Source organism: Haematobia irritans, chromosome 2 (assembly GCF_050003625.1).
Source record: "Haematobia irritans isolate KBUSLIRL chromosome 2, ASM5000362v1, whole genome shotgun sequence".
In the NCBI taxonomy this organism is placed as follows: domain Eukaryota; kingdom Metazoa; phylum Arthropoda; class Insecta; order Diptera; family Muscidae; genus Haematobia; species Haematobia irritans.
In genome coordinates this window covers 136,212,952-136,232,812 of record NC_134398.1, presented here as the reverse complement: position 1 = coordinate 136,232,812, position 19,861 = coordinate 136,212,952, and positions in this window count along the sequence as shown.

Below are 19,861 nucleotides of genomic sequence, written 5' to 3'. Positions count from 1 at the left end.
TTGAAATTTGGAACATGGTGTTAGTATGTGGTCTCTAACAACAATGCCAGAATTGGTCTATATCGCTCCATAATTATATACATAGCCTCCATATAAACCGCTCTCCAGATTTGACCTCCGGAGCCTCTTGGAGGAGCAAAATTCATCCGATCCGGTTCAAATTTGGAACGTGGTGTTAGTATATGGCCGCTAACAATCATACCAAAATTGGTCCATATCGGTCTATAGTTATATATAGCCGATCCCCAATCACACAAAAAGTGGTCCATATCGGTTCATAATCTTGGTTGCCACTCGAGCCAAAAATAATCTACCAAAATTTTATTTCTATAGAATTTTTTTTTTTTTAAATTTCATTTCTATAGAAAATTTTATCAAAACTTTATTTTTATAGAAAATTTTGACAAAATTTTATTTCTATAGAAAATTTTGTTTAAATTTTATTTCTATAGAAAATTTTGTCAAACTGATTTATATACTTATTTAATCGGCCTTTTTATACCCTCCATCATAGGATGGGGGTATATTAACTTTGTCATTCCGTTTGTAACACATCGAAATATTGCTCTAAGACCCCATAAAGTATATATATTCTGGGTCGTGGTGAAATTCTGAGTCGATCTAAGCATGTCCGTCCGTCCGTCCGTCCGTCCGTCCGTCCGTCCGTCCGTCCGTCCGTCCGTCCGTCTGTTGAAATCACGCTAACTTCCGAACGAAACAAGCTATCGACTTGAAACTTGGCACAAGTAGTTGTTATCGATGTAGGTCGGATGGTATTGAAAATGGGCTATATCGGTCCACTTTTACGTATAGCCGCCATATAAAGGGACCCTCAGATTTGGCTTGTGGAGCCTCTAACAGAAGCATATTTCATCCAATCCGGCTGAAATTTGGTATATGGTGTTGGTATATGGTCTCTAACAACCATGCAAAAATTGGTCCACATCGGTCCGTAATTATATATAGCCCCCATATAAACCGATCCCCAGATTTGGCTTGCGAAGCCTAAAAGAGAAGTAAATTTCATCCGATCCGGCTGAAATTTGGTACATGGTGTTGGTATATGGTCTCCAACAACCATGCAAAAATTGGTTAATATCGGTCCTTAGTTATATATAGCCCCCATATAAACCGATCCCCAGATTTGGCTTGTGGAGCCTCTAACGGGAGCATATTTCATCCGATCCGATTGAAATTTGGTATATGGTGTTGGTATATGGTCTCTAACAACCATGCAAAAATTGGTCTACATCGGTTCGTAATTATATATAGCCCCCATATAAACCGATCCCCAGATTTGGCTTGCGAAGCCTAAAAGTGAAGTAAATTTCATCCGATCCGGCTGAAATTTGGTACATGGTGTTGGTATATGGTCTCTAACAACCACGCAAAAATTGGTCCACATGGGTCCATAATTATATATAGCCCCCATATAAACCGATCCCCAGATTTGACTTGCGGAGCCTCAAAGAGAAGCAAATTTCATCCGATCAGGCTGAAATTTGGTACATGATGTTGGTATATGGTCTCTAACAACCATGCAAAATTTGTCCACATCGGTTCATAATTATATATAGCCCCCATATAAACCGATCCCCAGATTTGGCTTGCGAAGTCTCCAAGAGAAGCAAATTTCATCCAATCCGGTTGTAATTTGGAACATGGTGTTAGTATATGATATATAACAACCGTGCCAGAATTGGTCCATATCGGTCTATAATTATATATAGCCCCCATATAAAACGTTCTCCAGATTTGACCTCCGGAGCCTCTTGGAGGAGCAAAATTCATTCGATCCGGTTCAAATTAGGAACGTGGTGTAAGTATATGGTCACTAACAACCATACCAAAATAGGTCCAATCACACGCAAAATGGTCCATATCGGTTCATAATCATGGTTGCCACTAGAGCCAAAAATAATCTACCAAAATTTTATTTCTATAAAAAATTTTGTCAAAATTTTATTTCTAGAGAAAATTTTGTTAAAATTTTATTCGGTTCATAATAAAATTTTCATAATTGTCAAAATTTTATTTCTATAGAAAATTTTGTCAAAATTTTATTTGTATAGAATTTTTTTTTTTTCAAATTTTATTCGGTTCATAATCATGGTTGCTACTCAAGCCAAAAATAATCTACCAAGATTTTATTTCTATAGAAAATTTTGTCAAAAGTTTATTTCTATACAAATTTTTGTCAAAATTTTATTTTTGTAGAAATTTTGTGAACATTTTCTTTCTATAGAAAATTTTGGGAAAATTTTTATTTCTATAGAAAATTTTGTGAAAATTTTATTTCTATAGACAATTTTATTAAAATTTTATTTCTGTAGAAAATTTTGTCAAAATTTTATGTCTACTTTGTCAAACTGAATTATATAGGTATTGGATCGATCTTTTTATACCCTCCATCATAGGATGGGGGTATATTAACTTTGTCATTCCGTTTGTAACACATCGAAATATTGCTCTAAGACCCCATAAAGTATATATATTCTGGGTCGTGGTGAAATTCTGAGTCGATCTAAGCATGTCCGTCCGTCCGTCCGTCCGTCCGTCCGTCCGTCTGTTGAAATCACGCTAACTTCCGAACGAAACAAGCTATCGACTTGAAACTTGGCACAAGTAGTTGTTATCGATGTAGGTCGGATGGTATTGAAAATGGGCCATATCGGTCCAGTTTTTCGTATAGCCCCCATATAAAGGGACCCTCAGATTTGGCTTGTGGAGCCTCTAACAGAAGCATATTTCATCCGATCGGGCTGAAATTTGGTATATGGTGTTGGTATATGGCCTCTAACAACCATGCAAAAATTGGTCCACATCGGTCCATAATTATATATAGCCCCCATATAAACCTATCTCCAGATTTGGCTTGCGGAGCCTAATATAGAAGCAAATTTCATCCGATCCGGCTGAAATTTGGTACATGATATTGGTATATGGTCTCTAATAACCATGCAAAAATTGGTCCATATCGGTCCTTAATTATATATAGCCCCCATATAAACCGATCCCCAGATTTGGCTTGTGGAGCCTCTAAGAGAAGCATATTTCATCCGATCCGGCTGCAATTTGGTATATGGTCTCTAACAATCATGCAAAAATTGGTCCACATCGGTCCAATTTTATATATAGCCCCCATATAAACCGATCCCCAGATTTGGCTTGCAGAGCCTCAAAGAGAAGCAAATTTCATCCGATCCGGCTGAAATTTGGTACATGATGTTGGTATATGGTCTCTAACAACCATGCAAAAATTGGTCCACATCGGTCTATAATTATATATAGACCCCATATAAACCGATCTCCAGATTTGACTTGCGAAGCCTCAAAGAGGAGCAAATTGCATCCGATCCGGCTGAAATTTGGTACATGGTATTGGTATATAGTCTCTAACAACCGTGCAAAAATGGGTCCACATCGGTCCTTAATTATATATGGCGTCCATATAAACCGATCCCCAGATTTGGGTTGCGGAGCCTCAAAGAGAAGCAAATTTCATCCAATCCGGTTGTAATTTGGAACATGGTGTTAGTATATGATCTTTAACAACCGTGCCAGAATTGGTCCATATCGGTCCATAATTATATATAGCCCCCATATAAAATATTCTCCAGATTTGATCTCCGGAGCCTCTTGGAGGAGCACAATTCATCCAATCCGGTTCAAATTAGGCACGTGGTGTCAGTATATGGTCGCTAACAACCATACCAAAATTGGTCCAATCACACAAAAATTGGTCCATATCGGTTCATTTCTATAGAAAATTTTGTTAAAATTTTATTTCTGTAGAAAATTTTGTCAAAATTTTATGTCTACTTTGTCAAACTGAATTATATACGTATTTAATCGATCTTTTTTGATTTAATATATATACTATATGGACTTACATACAATTTAGAAGATGGTGCTAGGAGGTTTTAAGATACCTTGCCATCGGCAAGCGTTACCGCAACTTAAGTAATTCGATTGTGGATGGCAGTGTTTAGATGAAGTTTCTACGCAATCCATGATGGAGGGTACATAAGCTTCGGCCTGGCCGAACTTACGGCCGTATATACTTGTTTAATTTAATATATGTCACGTATGGACTTACTTACAATTTAGAAGACGGTGTTAAGAGGTTTTAAGATACCTTGCCATCGGCAAGCGTTACCGCAACCCAAGTAATTCCATTATATGTAGATGACAGTGTTTAGAAGAAGTTTCTACGCAATCCATGGTTCGGCTTGGCCGAACTTACGGCCATACATACCTGTTTATTTTCCACAACCTACATCACTGTGCAATATGGTGATTACTGATGATGATACAGATTTGGTTTTTTTTTTGTGGTTGATGTTATTGCCTGATTTTGGAGATCAAATCATCAACGCCATCCCCTCAACCAAGCATCAAATACAAAGGAAACCTTGAATAGTTTAAATTTCGGTTTAATTTAATGATGAACATTTTGCGGCTCATTTCTTCCTCATCGCATCACTTTTTGCCCCTGCTCCTTGTCCCATTTCATATGACCACCAAATCTCTTCTATTGAGGTGCTCCAACTTCTTTTGCTACCAATCGTAAAGTGGTAATTCTATGGCTAGTGAAGATTTCTTTTCAGGTTTTCAAGATGAGTGCTTTGTTGTCAGTGGCTTGATTTCATCAAATATTATTATGATGCTAATATTAAATGGCGCTCATATGGGAATACAAAATATCAAAAGTTATGCCGCCTTTTTTGTGTTAACATGGTAGAAAGACGGACGAAGTGAGTGACGGCCATGTATTTCTATGAAGTCCACTAAGATAAAATCAAAGCTTTTTCCTAAAACTCTGACTCTTCATGTGGTTATCTGGACCAAGTTAGTAGAAAAGAAAATACACTCACAACTGATCAAATTACGCCATAACCACACATCATCAAATGAAGTTATGCGATATGCTTGTGATAGTTGAGCCTCTTAGAAGCACTTCGTCACTCTAATGCCGATTTATTTATTTTCTTCTTGTTGTATAACGAATAACACATATACATTTTATATATATTTGTTTTTCGTTGATGGTATTATGTTCCCTTGTTCTGGACCATTGTTATAACAATTTAGCATAATTGTTAACAAATGTGTACTTAGTAAGCAAATATTTTACTTACTGTGTATTTGGTTATCGTATCGTGTGAATACCATCCGAGTTAGCAAGTGTGTTTTCCCCATAGGACATTTTTTGTTTAATTTTCTTTTTTGTGTCTGCATGCCGCAATCATATACAATTTCCATGGTGTTATTGTGTTTCAAAGAAGACGGACGAAACTTGCTTAACTTAGTTAAAGTTATGTCAACCTTATATAGTCAATCAGTGTGATAGCAGGCGATCTAACTTAAGTAGGAAAGATATAAATTGTGGCTAAGCTGAATATTCTTTAGTTAATGATAACCGAAGAAACGATATCTGCACTTGACTTTCTGTTAACTGGCGGATAAAGCCTAATGGGCCTACATGAAAATGACTGCAAATTTGTATTTCTTGAAATTCAGAAAACCTCAGACCCCATAAAATATATACACTCTGGGTAGTGGTAACATTTTGACTCGATGTTATTACAAGTAAAATTCGTCTTTAAACTAACATTTTGAAATATATGGCCTATTTTTAAACGATATTTTGCGTTGTAGTCAAGACTAAAAAAGTCAATAAATTTAAATACGATTTCATTAATTTTTAAGAATTTTTCAGAATTATTAATGTCAAGTTGACCTAAGTCAAACACAATTTTCTATCATGTAGAGATACCCAGTTTTGAGCCGAATCACGTAAATGTAAGGAAAAACGACTTCATTGAAAAGTTGATTGAACAATATTTTAGTCAAGGCCTGACCATATAAACCCATTCACAAATTTGTCTTCTGGAATCTCGTGGAAGATTTGACTTCCGGAGCCTCTATAAAGATCACATTTCATATGGCCGGTTCAAATTTTGTGAAGAATTTATCTCGTATCAATAAGTGCTGCCCCATTCTATGTTAGGCTCATTGAGAAATGACTTTCTTGTTATAGCCGAGTCTGAACGGCATTTCACATTACGGTGAATCCACTTACTCTGAAAAAAATATTGTCGTGAGGTCAAAGATTTCATGTCTTTAAAATACGAATACATATTTTACTTAGCATAGAAGACGCATTTCTCTAAAATAAAGTTATTTTCCTTGTTCAAAAGTCGATAAACTTTTCAATGAAGTCGTATTGTCCTTATAATTAAGTGATTTGACTTAAAATGGGTATCTTAACATGAAAGAAAAAAATTATAGGCTAAGGTCAACTTGACTTTAATAATTCAGAAAAATTCTTTAAATTTAATGAAATTGTCCTTAAATTTGTTGTCTTTTTGCATCTTGACTACAAAGCAAAAAATCGTTCAAATATAGGACATGTTTTTCAAAACTTTATTTTAAAGAAGTTTTTTACTTCAAACATAGCATAATTTCTACTGGAAGTCGAGTCCTTATTTTGAAAATAAAGTTGCCTTTAACTCGTTTTTAAAAGACTTTGATAGCATAAGAAGAAAAAAATCTGAGAAAGCGAAAAATTAAATTTTGCTTCCTAGAAGCAAGTACACAAAACCTAAATTTAAAAAAAAAATTGTGTCTTAAAAGTATCCTTACTTGTATTCTCCGCTTCTTTTGCTCGGAATCAATACCAAATTTTTTAAAGTAAAGACAAAATCTTTGGAACCGAGTATGCTTTTTTTTCAGTGTAGAATACCTTTGAAACACTCAGAAATATCACCAGCATTACTGAGAGGGGAATATCCACTACTGAAAAACTATTTGGTGTCCGGTGAAACCAGGGGTTGAACCTATGTATGCGGGCATGCTAACCATTGTACCATGGTAGCTCCTTCTAACAACCATGCAAAAATTGGTCCATATCGTTTCATAATTAAATGTAGGTTCCATATAAGCCGATCTGGAGCCTCCTGGAAAATAAATTTTCACATATCCGGTACAAATTGTGTACGTTATGTTCGAAAACATGGATTGCAGTAACTTTCAAGTGGCAGCATCGTACTATCGGTCAAATGACCGAAATCTCACGCATAAAATAAATTTTGGAACATGTGAACATTTCAAACTTGGTGATACAAAAAAGTAGACAACACATTACCAAAAATAAATCCAAAAAGGTAAAAATATGGCAACCCGTTTGATTGTTTCATCCCCCCGAAGTGGTAAATTTTTGTTATTGAAGTTTTTCTTGAATACACAGTTAAGCAAAGTGCTTTAGAGATTGTGCTCGCAAGAAAAAAGTTAGAAGTTGTAAACTTAATTTAAAATGAAAACTTCAAGTCAAGGTATGTACTTTTAGTAAAACTTAACAAAGATTGTAAATACGTTTTGGTAATGTAAGAAAAATGTATGATAACAAACATATCCTCTTATACCCTCCACAATTGGATGGGGGGAGGGGTATATTAACTTTGTCATTCCCCCATATTTCAATTCTGGCCCTTTAATTACCGCGCAAAAGTTCATATCGGTTCGTAATTATTTGTAGAATTCCCATATCGACCATATCGGTCCATAATTATATATAGCTCCCATATAAATAGATCCCTCGATTTTGCTTGCGGAGCCTCTAAGAGAAGCAAATTTCATCCGATCCGGCTGAAATTTGGTACATGGTGTTAGTATATGGTCTCTAACAACCATGTAAAACTGGTTCACATGGGGGCTATATATAATTATATATAGCCCCCATATAAACCGATCCCCAGATTTGACCTCCGGAGCCCCATGGAAGAGCAAAATTCACCCGATCCGGTTGAAATTTGGTACGTGGTGTTACTATATGGTCTCTAACAACCATGCAAAAATTGGTCCATACCGGTCTTAATTATATATAACCCCCATTTAAACCGATCCCCAGATTTGACAATAATAACACTTTTATGTATTTTCATGAAGGTAAAATGTTTTTATGGAACAGTTTGAGACATCCCGTTATTTTTAGTTTTTCGTCCTTTTTCACTAGACAAATCATACCACAATCGAATCAATGTTTTATTGATGGGTAAAAAATGAAAATATATCACACGTCTTAGACGATATTTGGAGCATTTTTATTCTTAATCCAAAGATTCAATATTTCAGTTATTGTTAAAGTTATAGCTCGAGAAATGCTTTGCTTTAAATCAAAAATGTTACATACCCCTTAGTGAAAATAATTGTAATTTATTTTAAACTAATTTGCCCTTATAATATTTTATAATATTTCATATAAGCCCAATATTTGTTCAGTGTAGGTTCTATATTTGATTTAAAACATTTCAATTTGCAATTATATCAGAATCTTTTTTGCGTTTGTACAAATTGCGTTATAATATGAATACGTCACATTATTCGATGCTCATTTTTGTAAAATGTGTAAATAAATAATACTCTAAACTAAACCACTCTCATATATTATGGAAAACTATACTAAAAGATTCAGCAGATGATAGTCACAAAAATAATCACAAAAATAATTCATTATAAACCAGGCCATCAAACATTTTGTTTGAAGACCTAAGTTCTCAGCATTCGAACGACGAAAGATGAGTATCAACACAAGTTTCTAGTTTGTTAATCTAGACTTTACTAGACTTTGATGTTGTCCAATTTGGGGGTGTTTTCTTGGTTTTGAAGTCTTCTATTTTTTATTAATAATGAATCCATTTAATTTCGTCTGCGGTTTTCGTTTTGCTTTACAGCCAATTTGTTTATATATTTTTTTTTGGCTAACAAAAACCGATCTCACAAATCAGTGGAAAATAAATGCATAATGTTTCAATAGTAATCATCGTTCCACGAATTATAAATATTAATTATTTCGTGGTTTTATAGTCAGTCCAGGTTAATTTAAATCATGGGAACCTTTTTTAATACTCTACACCATAAGAAGATGGGTCGTGATTCCGTTTGTAACAAATCGAAAGTCTTATTTCAAAAACGTTTGCAACAATAGAGACTTCAATACAGATTTATATTTTGTTTGCTGGCAGATAAATTGCAAAATATTGACTCTTTTTAATGTGTATGTATGTTTAAAATCAGCAAAAATTATATATTTACAATATTTTCAGTTGTTGGTAATTGTAATAAGTCAAATGCATTTGAAGTATTTAGATAGGACATGCGGGTATTGTACAGTGCAGGACAGGTCGAAAGGAGATGTTGTATAAGGCCCATTTTTATAAACTCTATCATAGGATGGGGAATATACTTTGTCATTCCGTTTGAAACACATCGAATTATTCATCTCAGACCCCATAATGTATATATATTCTGGGTCGTAGTGAAATTCTGAGTCGGTCTAGCGATGTTCGTCAGTCCCCCTGTTGAAATAACGCTAACTTTCGACCGCAAAAAAGCTATCGACTTGAAAATTGGCACAAGTAGCTGGTATTGATGAAGGTTGGTTGGTATTTTGGAGCCTCTTGAAACTGCAAATTGCATACGACCCGGTTGAAGTTTGGTATGCGATGTACGAATATGTCCTCTAGCAACCATGAAAAAAATTGTCCCTAATTATATATAGTCCTCATATTAACCAATTTCAGTATTTGACTTTCGAATTCTCTTGGTTTTATATTTTAAGATATCATGCTATTTGCAACTCTTATCACTAATTAATTCGATTGTGGATGATGGAGTCTGTAGTAGAAATTCGTACTTAAGCCATGATGTAGGGTACATTAAAATTGGCCTAGCTGAACGTTTTGTTCATATATATACTTGTTTTGTTTTAATACATGCGACCTAATCGGATTAGTTATTCGAAAAAGTTACGCGATATCGAAATAAGCATTGAACTTAATTCATAAATTAATCTATTTTATTAGTCATTGATGAATGCTAATTTAAAATTGGTTATCAATATTCTATTTATGTGAATATTAATATTCGCCAATTTTGCTGAACGAGTAATTTCTAAAACTGTGTGTTCAATTTCTAACCCTAGCTATTCATTGCTATTGTAAACCTGGGAGGATAAAGTTGCCTGTCTTCATTTTTTACAGATTATAATAGATATAATAAAATGATAAAATGAGTGCGTTATGATATGCGCGGTAAGTATTTGCCCTCACACAGAAAATATCAACGAATTTATTTGTCAATACGATTAATTTTTTTAAAGTTGAGCTAACGACGTAATATGTAAATACAATTACAATTTTAGTAAACTAATTGTTGAAAATTCCCAACAAATATCATTGCTCTATTAACAGATGCTGTTGTTGGGTGAAAATTAAAATTTCAAAAATTATGTTACATGTTTCGTTAATTCTCATGTTTTTAAATGACAAAATTAAATGACTACTCAAATAGTTGAAATTTACAATCGTATTTAAATACGAATTTTGTTGATTTTTTTTATTATAAATAAAATATTCAGCAACAGCATTTTTTTTAAAGCAACAAATTGCCTTGTTGATTTGTTTTATTCGATTTTGAAAACAGCAAATATACGAATACATAAAATAAAATGCAATAATATCCAAATTGATTTCATAAGATGATTATTTGCACTTCTAGGAACGACACACATTAAACAGTGATGGAGTATTTGTCGCTTTGTAAAGACACGTAACTTAGGGTTTTGTACAAAAGTTAAATACATTTTCTTTAAAATTCATTTCTGTAGTGTTATAGTGTTGCACGCCATTTGGACTTGGTTATGAAAGAAGAGGCCCCTTATAACTGCTGAGATTACCATAATTGTTGATAAGAGAGAAGCTCTTTACTATTGTCAATTACTTCATTATATCACAATGGACTGATACTATTCAGTCCATTGCCGATTTCAATTGGGAACAAGCACATACGACCGTAAGTTCGGCCAGGCCGAATCTTATGTACCCTCCACCATGAATTGCGTAGAAACTTCTACGAAAGACTGTCATCTACAATCGAATTACTTGGGTTGTGGTAATACTTACCGATGGTAAGGTATCTTAAAACTTCTTAACATCGTCTTCTAAATTGTAAGTTAATCCATACGCCGTAAGTTCGGCCAGGCCAAATCTTATGTACCCTCCACCACGGATTGCGCAGAAAGTTCTACTAAAGACTGTCATCCACAACCGAATTACTTGGGTTGTGGTAATGTTAACAGATGGCAAGGTATATTAAAACTTCTTAACATCGTCTTCTAAATTGTAAGTTGGTCCATACGGGATATATATTAGATAAAACAAATATACACGGCCTTAAGTTCGGCCAGGCCGAATCTTATGTACCCTCCACCATGGATTGCGTAGAAACTTCTACTACAGATTGTGATGGTGGTAATACTCACCGATGGCCAGGTATCTTAGAACTTCTTAACACCGTCTTTTAAATTGTCCGTTAGTATAATGTCTATTGTATGAGCTGTCATGATGCGGAGGAAAAGGAATCAATTAAACACCTCTTGTGTGAGTGTTCTGCATTTTGTGTAAGGCGTAAGCAAATTTAACATATAACTTTAGATTACTGGCGGACCTGGAAAACGTTAACGTAAGCAGTCTGCTAATGGAACAATCTGGTTGGTTCAACAGAAGAAAATAATCGAAAAGGTTCAGCGGTGAAAACTAGAAGTGTCCATATGTAATAGGTACTTGTAGTTACTGTGGTATCACAATTGACTGAATAGTCTAAGTGAGCCTGAATCTTAATCGGGCTGCCACTTGAACCTAACCAAACCTAAACCATACGTGGTATATATTAGGCAAAAAAGGTATATATAGGGAAGTCTACAAATAATTACGAACCGATATACACTTTTTCGCGGTAATTAGAGAGACAGAATTGAAATATGGGGGTCGCTTTAAATGGGGGCTATATACAATTATGGTCCGATATGGACCAAATTGATACGGTCAAAATTTGGTCAATATAAACTTCTTTCAATTTTGCATTTAAAAAACCTGAACACCCCTCATTTTGAAGGTGTGTGTGTAGAATGTTGCTCCTATTTTGATTTTGGAATTCACTCTTCAGTTGTCAAAATGCCGTCCAAGCAAGAAGAGCAGCGTATCAAAATTTTGCTCGCGCATCGCGAAAATCCGAGCTACTCGCACGCAAAGCTGGCAAAATCGCTAAAAGTTTGCAAAATCAATCGTTACAAATGTAATTAAAGTGTTTGGGGAACGTTTGTCGACAGCCAGGAAGTCTGGATCGGGGGAAATCGAAAACCGGAAGCCGCTGAAACGACAAAGAGAGTTGCCGGTAGTTTCAAGCGAAACCCTAACCTCTCTCTCCGAGATGCCGCAAATAAGCTGGGTGTATCGTTTACAACCATGCACCGAGCCAAAAAACGAGCCGGACTATCGACTTACAAGAAGGTAGTGACTCCAAATCGCGATGATAAACAAAATACGGCGGCCAAAGCGCGATCCCGGAGGCTGTACACGACGATGCTGACGAAGTTTGACTGCGTGGTAATGGACGACGAAACCTACGCCAAAGCCGACTACAAGCAGCTTCCGGGTCAGGAGTTTTATACGGCAAAAGGAAGGGGAAAGGTAACAGATATTTTCAAGGACATAAAACTGTCAAAGTTCGCAAAGAAATATCTGGTTTGGCAAGCCATATGTACCTGTGGCTTGAAAAGCAGCATTTTCATAGCTTCCGGGACTGTCAACTAAGAAATTTACGTGAAAGAGTGTTTGAATAAACGTCTGCTGCCTTTCCTGAAGAAACACGGTTGTTCCGTACTGTTTTGGCCGGATTTGGCATCTTGCCATTACGGTAAAAAGGCCATGGAGTGGTACGCCGCCAACAACGTGCAGGTGGTTCCCAAGGGCAAGAACCCTCCCCACACGCCAGAGCTCCGCCCAATTGAGAAATACTGGGCTATTGTCAAGCGGAACCTAAAGAAGACCAAAAAAACTGCTAAGGACGAGCAGCAGTTCAAGGCAAACTGGCTTTCTGCGGCGAAGAAGGAGGACAAGGTGGCTGTACAAAATTTGATGGCAGGTGTGAGGACCGGCAATTCGGATTTGGAAAAGCGAAAGCCTAACTGAATATTTTTCCTGAATTTTATACAAATTGAACCTGAAAAAGAAATTTAATTTGATTTTTTAAATAAACGATTTCACCGATTTACACGCGTTTTCCCTTGACCAAATTTTTACCGTATCACCCTTTAAAACTCTAGACCGATAATGACCAAGTTTGACATGGTTTGTTAGCAGCCACATACTAACACCACGTACCAAATTTCAACCGGATCGGATGAATTTTGCTCCTCCAAGAGGCTCCGGAGGCCAAATGTGGTGATCGGTTTATATATAGACTATATTTAATTATGATTTATATATAGGCTATATTTAATTATATTAGTGTCCACATACTTACACAAAATACAAAATTTCAACTGAATCGGATGAAATTTGCTCCAAAAGGCTTCAAAAACAAATCTGGGGATAAGTTTATATGGGGGCTATATATATTTATGGACCGATAAGTACCAATTTCGGCATGGTTGTTATAGACCATATACAAACACCACGTACCAAATTTCAACGGGATTAGATAAATTGTGCTGCTCCAAGAGGCTTCGGAGGTCAAATCTGGGGATCGGTTTATATGGGGGCTATATAAAATTATGGATCAATTTTTTCATGATTGTTAGAGACCATATACTAACACCAAGTACCAAATTTAAACTGGATCGGATAAATGTTGCTCCTTCAAGAGGCTCCGGAGGTCAAATCTGGGGATCGGTTTATATGGGGGCTATATATAATTATGGACCGATATCGACCCATTTTTCCAGGGATGTTAGGTTAAAGGTTAAAGTGGCAGCCCGATTAAATTTCAGGCTCACTTAGACTATTCAGTCCATTGTGATAGTTAGGTTAGGTTAATGTGGCAGCCCGATGTTAGATACTATATATTTACAACACCAGAGTTCAAATGTGGGGATCGGTTTATATGGGGGCTATATATAAGTATGAACCGATATGGACCAATTTTTGCATAGTTGTTAAAGACTATATACTAACACCACATACCACATTTCAACCGGATCGGATAAATTTTGCTCCTCCAAGAGGCTCCGCAAGCCAAATCTGGGGGTCGCTTTATAAGGGGGCTATACGTACAAGTGGTCCAATTTGGCCCATTTGCAATACCATCCGAGCTACATCAATAACAACTACTTATGTCAAGTCGATAGTTTGTTTCGTTCGGAGGTTAGCGTGATTTTAACAGACGGACGGACGGACGGACATGATATGGAAAATTTAAATTATCATGTTATAATGGAGTTAGAAAATGACTATCACATTTTCTAAACATTTTATTTTTTTTTTTTCACCTGAGTATGAAAAAAGACTACTCACGAGAGAGTATACGCCAATAGTTACTTATACACTCAATAAACAGTGAACCCAGCAGGAAGAAAAATTTTGGTTAATTTAATCTAAAGGGTGTTTCAACCGTAGACGTCAACAAACGGACGGACAGGCTTAGATCGAATTAGATCAGAATTTCACCACGACCCAGAATATATATACTTTATGGGGTCTTAGAGCAATATTTCGATGTGTTACAAATGGAATGATAAAGTTAATATACCCCCCCATCCTAGGGTGAAGGGTATAAAAAAGAAGATTGCTTGATACCAATCATTGTCTATTCTAATAATGCTTTTAAGAAGTAGATTGTAAACGTACACACAAAAAAATTTCTGATTCAATCACGAAATTAATTGATCCAATTAATTTTTAATTTATAATATTATTTTTGTGATTGATCTTTGTTTCAATTAAAAAATTTGTTGAATCAATTAAATTTTAAATTGAATATTATTTACAACTCAATTAAAATTTTAATTGGAAAAATTTTCGTGAAATTTTTTTGTGTGTAGCTTATAATGGTATATTTCAGTATACTTATCTTCAATTAGAAATTAAAACTTAATTCACATTTGAATGCAATGGAAATTTTTACGAGAATAATCCGCAACTAAAGGGTGATTCTTTTGAGGTTAGGATTTTCATGCATTAGTATTTGACAGATCACGTGGGATTTCAGACATGGTGTCAAAGAGAAAGATGCTCAGTATGCTTTGACATTTCATCATGAATAGACTTACGATCTGCCACAACGTCGAATTTTCAGTGAATGGGCCCTAGAAAAGTTGGCAGAAAATCCGCTTTTTTATCGACAAATTTTGTTCAGCGATGAGGCTCATTTCTGGTTGAATGGCTACGTAAATAAGCAAAATTGCCGCATTTGGAGTGAAGAGCAACCAGAAGCCGTTCAAGAACTGCCCATGCATCCCGAAAAATGCACTGTTTGGTGTGGTTTGTACGCTGGTGGAATCATTGGACCGTATTTTTTCAAAGATGCTGTTGGACGCAACGTTACGGTGAATGGCGATCGCTATCGTTCGATGCTAACAAACTTTTTGTTGCCAAAAATGGAAGAACTGAACTTGGTTGACATGTGGTTTCAACAAGATGGCGCTACATGCCACACAGCTCGCGATTCTATGGCCATTTTGAGGGAAAACTTCGGAGAACAATTCATCTCAAGAAATGGACCGGTAAGTTGGCCACCAAGATCATGCGATTTGACGCCTTTAGACTATTTTTTGTGGGGCTACGTCAAGTCTAAAGTCTACAGAAATAAGCCAGCAACTATTCCAGCTTTGGAAGACAACATTTCCGAAGAAATTCGGGCTATTCCGGCCGAAATGCTCGAAAAAGTTGCCCAAAATTGGACTTTCCGAATGGACCACCTAAGACGCAGCCGCGGTCAACATTTAAATGAAATTATCTTCAAAAAGTAAATGTCATGGACCAATCTAACGTTTCAAATAAAGAGCCGATGAGATTTTGCAAATTTTATGCGTTTTTTTTTTTTAAAAGTTATCAAGCTCTTAACAAATCACCCTTTATTTTCCTCAACAGAACACAAAAATACATTAACTAAAATTTCAGATGTAACAAAACCTAATTATTTTGTTTCAAAGGCTCCTCGAATTTTATCATATAATTTGCTTTGAATATTTAAAACAACTTTTCAAATAAAATATTTAATTATTGAAATAGACCCGAAATTTGAATAAAATAGTCAATAATTAGTTTCGGTCGCCATTGTTAAATTAACAAAATATTTTCTTGAAAGAGCATTCGAAATTAAAATCAACTACTAAAAAAAATATTTGTTTGACATCTTCGTTAAAAAAATGCACATTGTAACAAATATGTTTATTGTTTCAAACTGCGCTTTAATCAGCTAATTTAACAAATTTCTTAGTTAACCAAAATTTGGTTTTATCAACAAAAATTTTATTGAACTTAAAAATCTACTTCAACAACAATTTATTGTAAAGAAATTCTCATGGCTGTACAGATCGATGGAATCCTCAACGATATGTTCCCTGAAATGTGCGTTCAGTACGTACACAGTCTTACACAAGTTTACATACCCCTGAGTTTTTAACCTTCTAACTATACATGTTTCTTGTTTTTGTTTATAAACCACACCAAAAAAAATTTCTTAAAAATTAACAAATACTTTGTTTTCCAAGTTATTTTACAAAAATTAAAGGCTATATATGCATAGTTTATAATATTTTATTATTTAAAGAAAATACAAATTTATTAATCGTATGTAAACTGGTGTGAGACTGTGTATAGACGGCCGAAAATTCGATCAGGCCGAATCTTATACGCACCGCACCAAGATTTGCATTCAAAGTTATCCTAAAGACTGTAAATGGGGTTTTAAAAAGTATCAACCTACATTAACATCTCCAATTCTGTTGAAAACTTATTGATATGAATTATTCTACACCTTTTTATACCGACCCGCTTTATTAAGATGACTACCTTCACTCATAACATTTGATCATCTGTTGCCCAATGTCCGGGTTAAAAGTATTTGTTTTAATTTTCCAGGAAATTTGAAAAACAAAATCACATATCACAGCGGCGATAACTCTTTCCCATATCTTCACTACAAAGGAGTCGCCAGCAAATCTTTTTTAGCTGTATGTAGTTCTCTAACGATTTTGTTGTTTTTATACCCTCCATCATAGGATGGGGGTATATTAACTTTGTCATTCCGTTTGTAACACATCGAAATATTGCTCTAAGACCCCATAAAGTATATATATTCTGGGTCGTGGTGAAATTCTGAGTCGATCTAAGCATGTCCGTCCGTCCGTCCGTCCGTCCGTCCGTCCGTCCGTCCGTCCGTCCGTCCGTCTGTTGAAATCACGCTAACTTCCGAACGAAACAAGCTATCGACTTGAAACTTGGCACAAGTAGTTGTTATCGATGTAGGTCGGATGGTATTGAAAATGGGCTATATCGGTCCACTTTTACGTATAGCCGCCATATAAAGGGACCCTCAGATTTGGCTTGTGGAGCCTCTAACAGAAGCATATTTCATCCAATCCGGCTGAAATTTGGTATATGGTGTTGGTATATGGTCTCTAACAACCATGCAAAAATTGGTCCACATCGGTCCGTAATTATATATAGCCCCCATATAAACCGATCCCCAGATTTGGCTTGCGAAGCCTAAAAGAGAAGTAAATTTCATCCGATCCGGCTGAAATTTGGTACATGGTGTTGGTATATGGTCTCCAACAACCATGCAAAAATTGGTTAATATCGGTCCTTAGTTATATATAGCCCCCATATAAACCGATCCCCAGATTTGGCTTGTGGAGCCTCTAACGGGAGCATATTTCATCCGATCCGATTGAAATTTGGTATATGGTGTTGGTATATGGTCTCTAACAACCATGCAAAAATTGGTCTACATCGGTTCGTAATTATATATAGCCCCCATATAAACCGATCCCCAGATTTGGCTTGCGAAGCCTAAAAGTGAAGTAAATTTCATCCGATCCGGCTGAAATTTGGTACATGGTGTTGGTATATGGTCTCTAACAACCACGCAAAAATTGGTCCACATGGGTCCATAATTATATATAGCCCCCATATAAACCGATCCCCAGATTTGACTTGCGGAGCCTCAAAGAGAAGCAAATTTCATCCGATCAGGCTGAAATTTGGTACATGATGTTGGTATATGGTCTCTAACAACCATGCAAAATTTGTCCACATCGGTTCATAATTATATATAGCCCCCATATAAACCGATCCCCAGATTTGGCTTGCGAAGTCTCCAAGAGAAGCAAATTTCATCCAATCCGGTTGTAATTTGGAACATGGTGTTAGTATATGATATATAACAACCGTGCCAGAATTGGTCCATATCGGTCTATAATTATATATAGCCCCCATATAAAACGTTCTCCAGATTTGACCTCCGGAGCCTCTTGGAGGAGCAAAATTCATTCGATCCGGTTCAAATTAGGAACGTGGTGTAAGTATATGGTCACTAACAACCATACCAAAATAGGTCCAATCACACGCAAAATGGTCCATATCGGTTCATAATCATGGTTGCCACTAGAGCCAAAAATAATCTACCAAAATTTTATTTCTATAAAAAATTTTGTCAAAATTTTATTTCTAGAGAAAATTTTGTTAAAATTTTATTCGGTTCATAATAAAATTTTCATAATTGTCAAAGTTTTATTTCTATAGAAAATTTTGTCAAAATTTTATTTGTATAGAATTTTTTTTTTTTCAAATTTTATTCGGTTCATAATCATGGTTGCTACTCAAGCCAAAAATAATCTACCAAGATTTTATTTCTATAGAAAATTTTGTCAAAAGTTTATTTCTATACAAATTTTTGTCAAAATTTTATTTTTGTAGAAATTTTGTGAACATTTTCTTTCTATAGAAAATTTTGGGAAAATTTTTATTTCTATAGAAAATTTTGTGAAAATTTTATTTCTATAGACAATTTTATTAAAATTTTATTTCTGTAGAAAATTTTGTCAAAATTTTATGTCTACTTTGTCAAACTGAATTATATAGGTATTGGATCGATCTTTTTATACCCTCCATCATAGGATGGGGGTATATTAACTTTGTCATTCCGTTTGTAACACATCGAAATATTGCTCTAAGACCCCATAAAGTATATATATTCTGGGTCGTGGTGAAATTCTGAGTCGATCTAAGCATGTCCGTCCGTCCGTCCGTCCGTCCGTCCGTCCGTCTGTTGAAATCACGCTAACTTCCGAACGAAACAAGCTATCGACTTGAAACTTGGCACAAGTAGTTGTTATCGATGTAGGTCGGATGGTATTGAAAATGGGCCATATCGGTCCAGTTTTTCGTATAGCCCCCATATAAAGGGACCCTCAGATTTGGCTTGTGGAGCCTCTAACAGAAGCATATTTCATCCGATCGGGCTGAAATTTGGTATATGGTGTTGGTATATGGCCTCTAACAACCATGCAAAAATTGGTCCACATCGGTCCATAATTATATATAGCCCCCATATAAACCTATCTCCAGATTTGGCTTGCGGAGCCTAATATAGAAGCAAATTTCATCCGATCCGGCTGAAATTTGGTACATGATATTGGTATATGGTCTCTAATAACCATGCAAAAATTGGTCCATATCGGTCCTTAATTATATATAGCCCCCATATAAACCGATCCCCAGATTTGGCTTGTGGAGCCTCTAAGAGAAGCATATTTCATCCGATCCGGCTGCAATTTGGTATATGGTCTCTAACAATCATGCAAAAATTGGTCCACATCGGTCCAATTTTATATATAGCCCCCATATAAACCGATCCCCAGATTTGGCTTGCAGAGCCTCAAAGAGAAGCAAATTTCATCCGATCCGGCTGAAATTTGGTACATGATGTTGGTATATGGTCTCTAACAACCATGCAAAAATTGGTCCACATCGGTCTATAATTATATATAGACCCCATATAAACCGATCTCCAGATT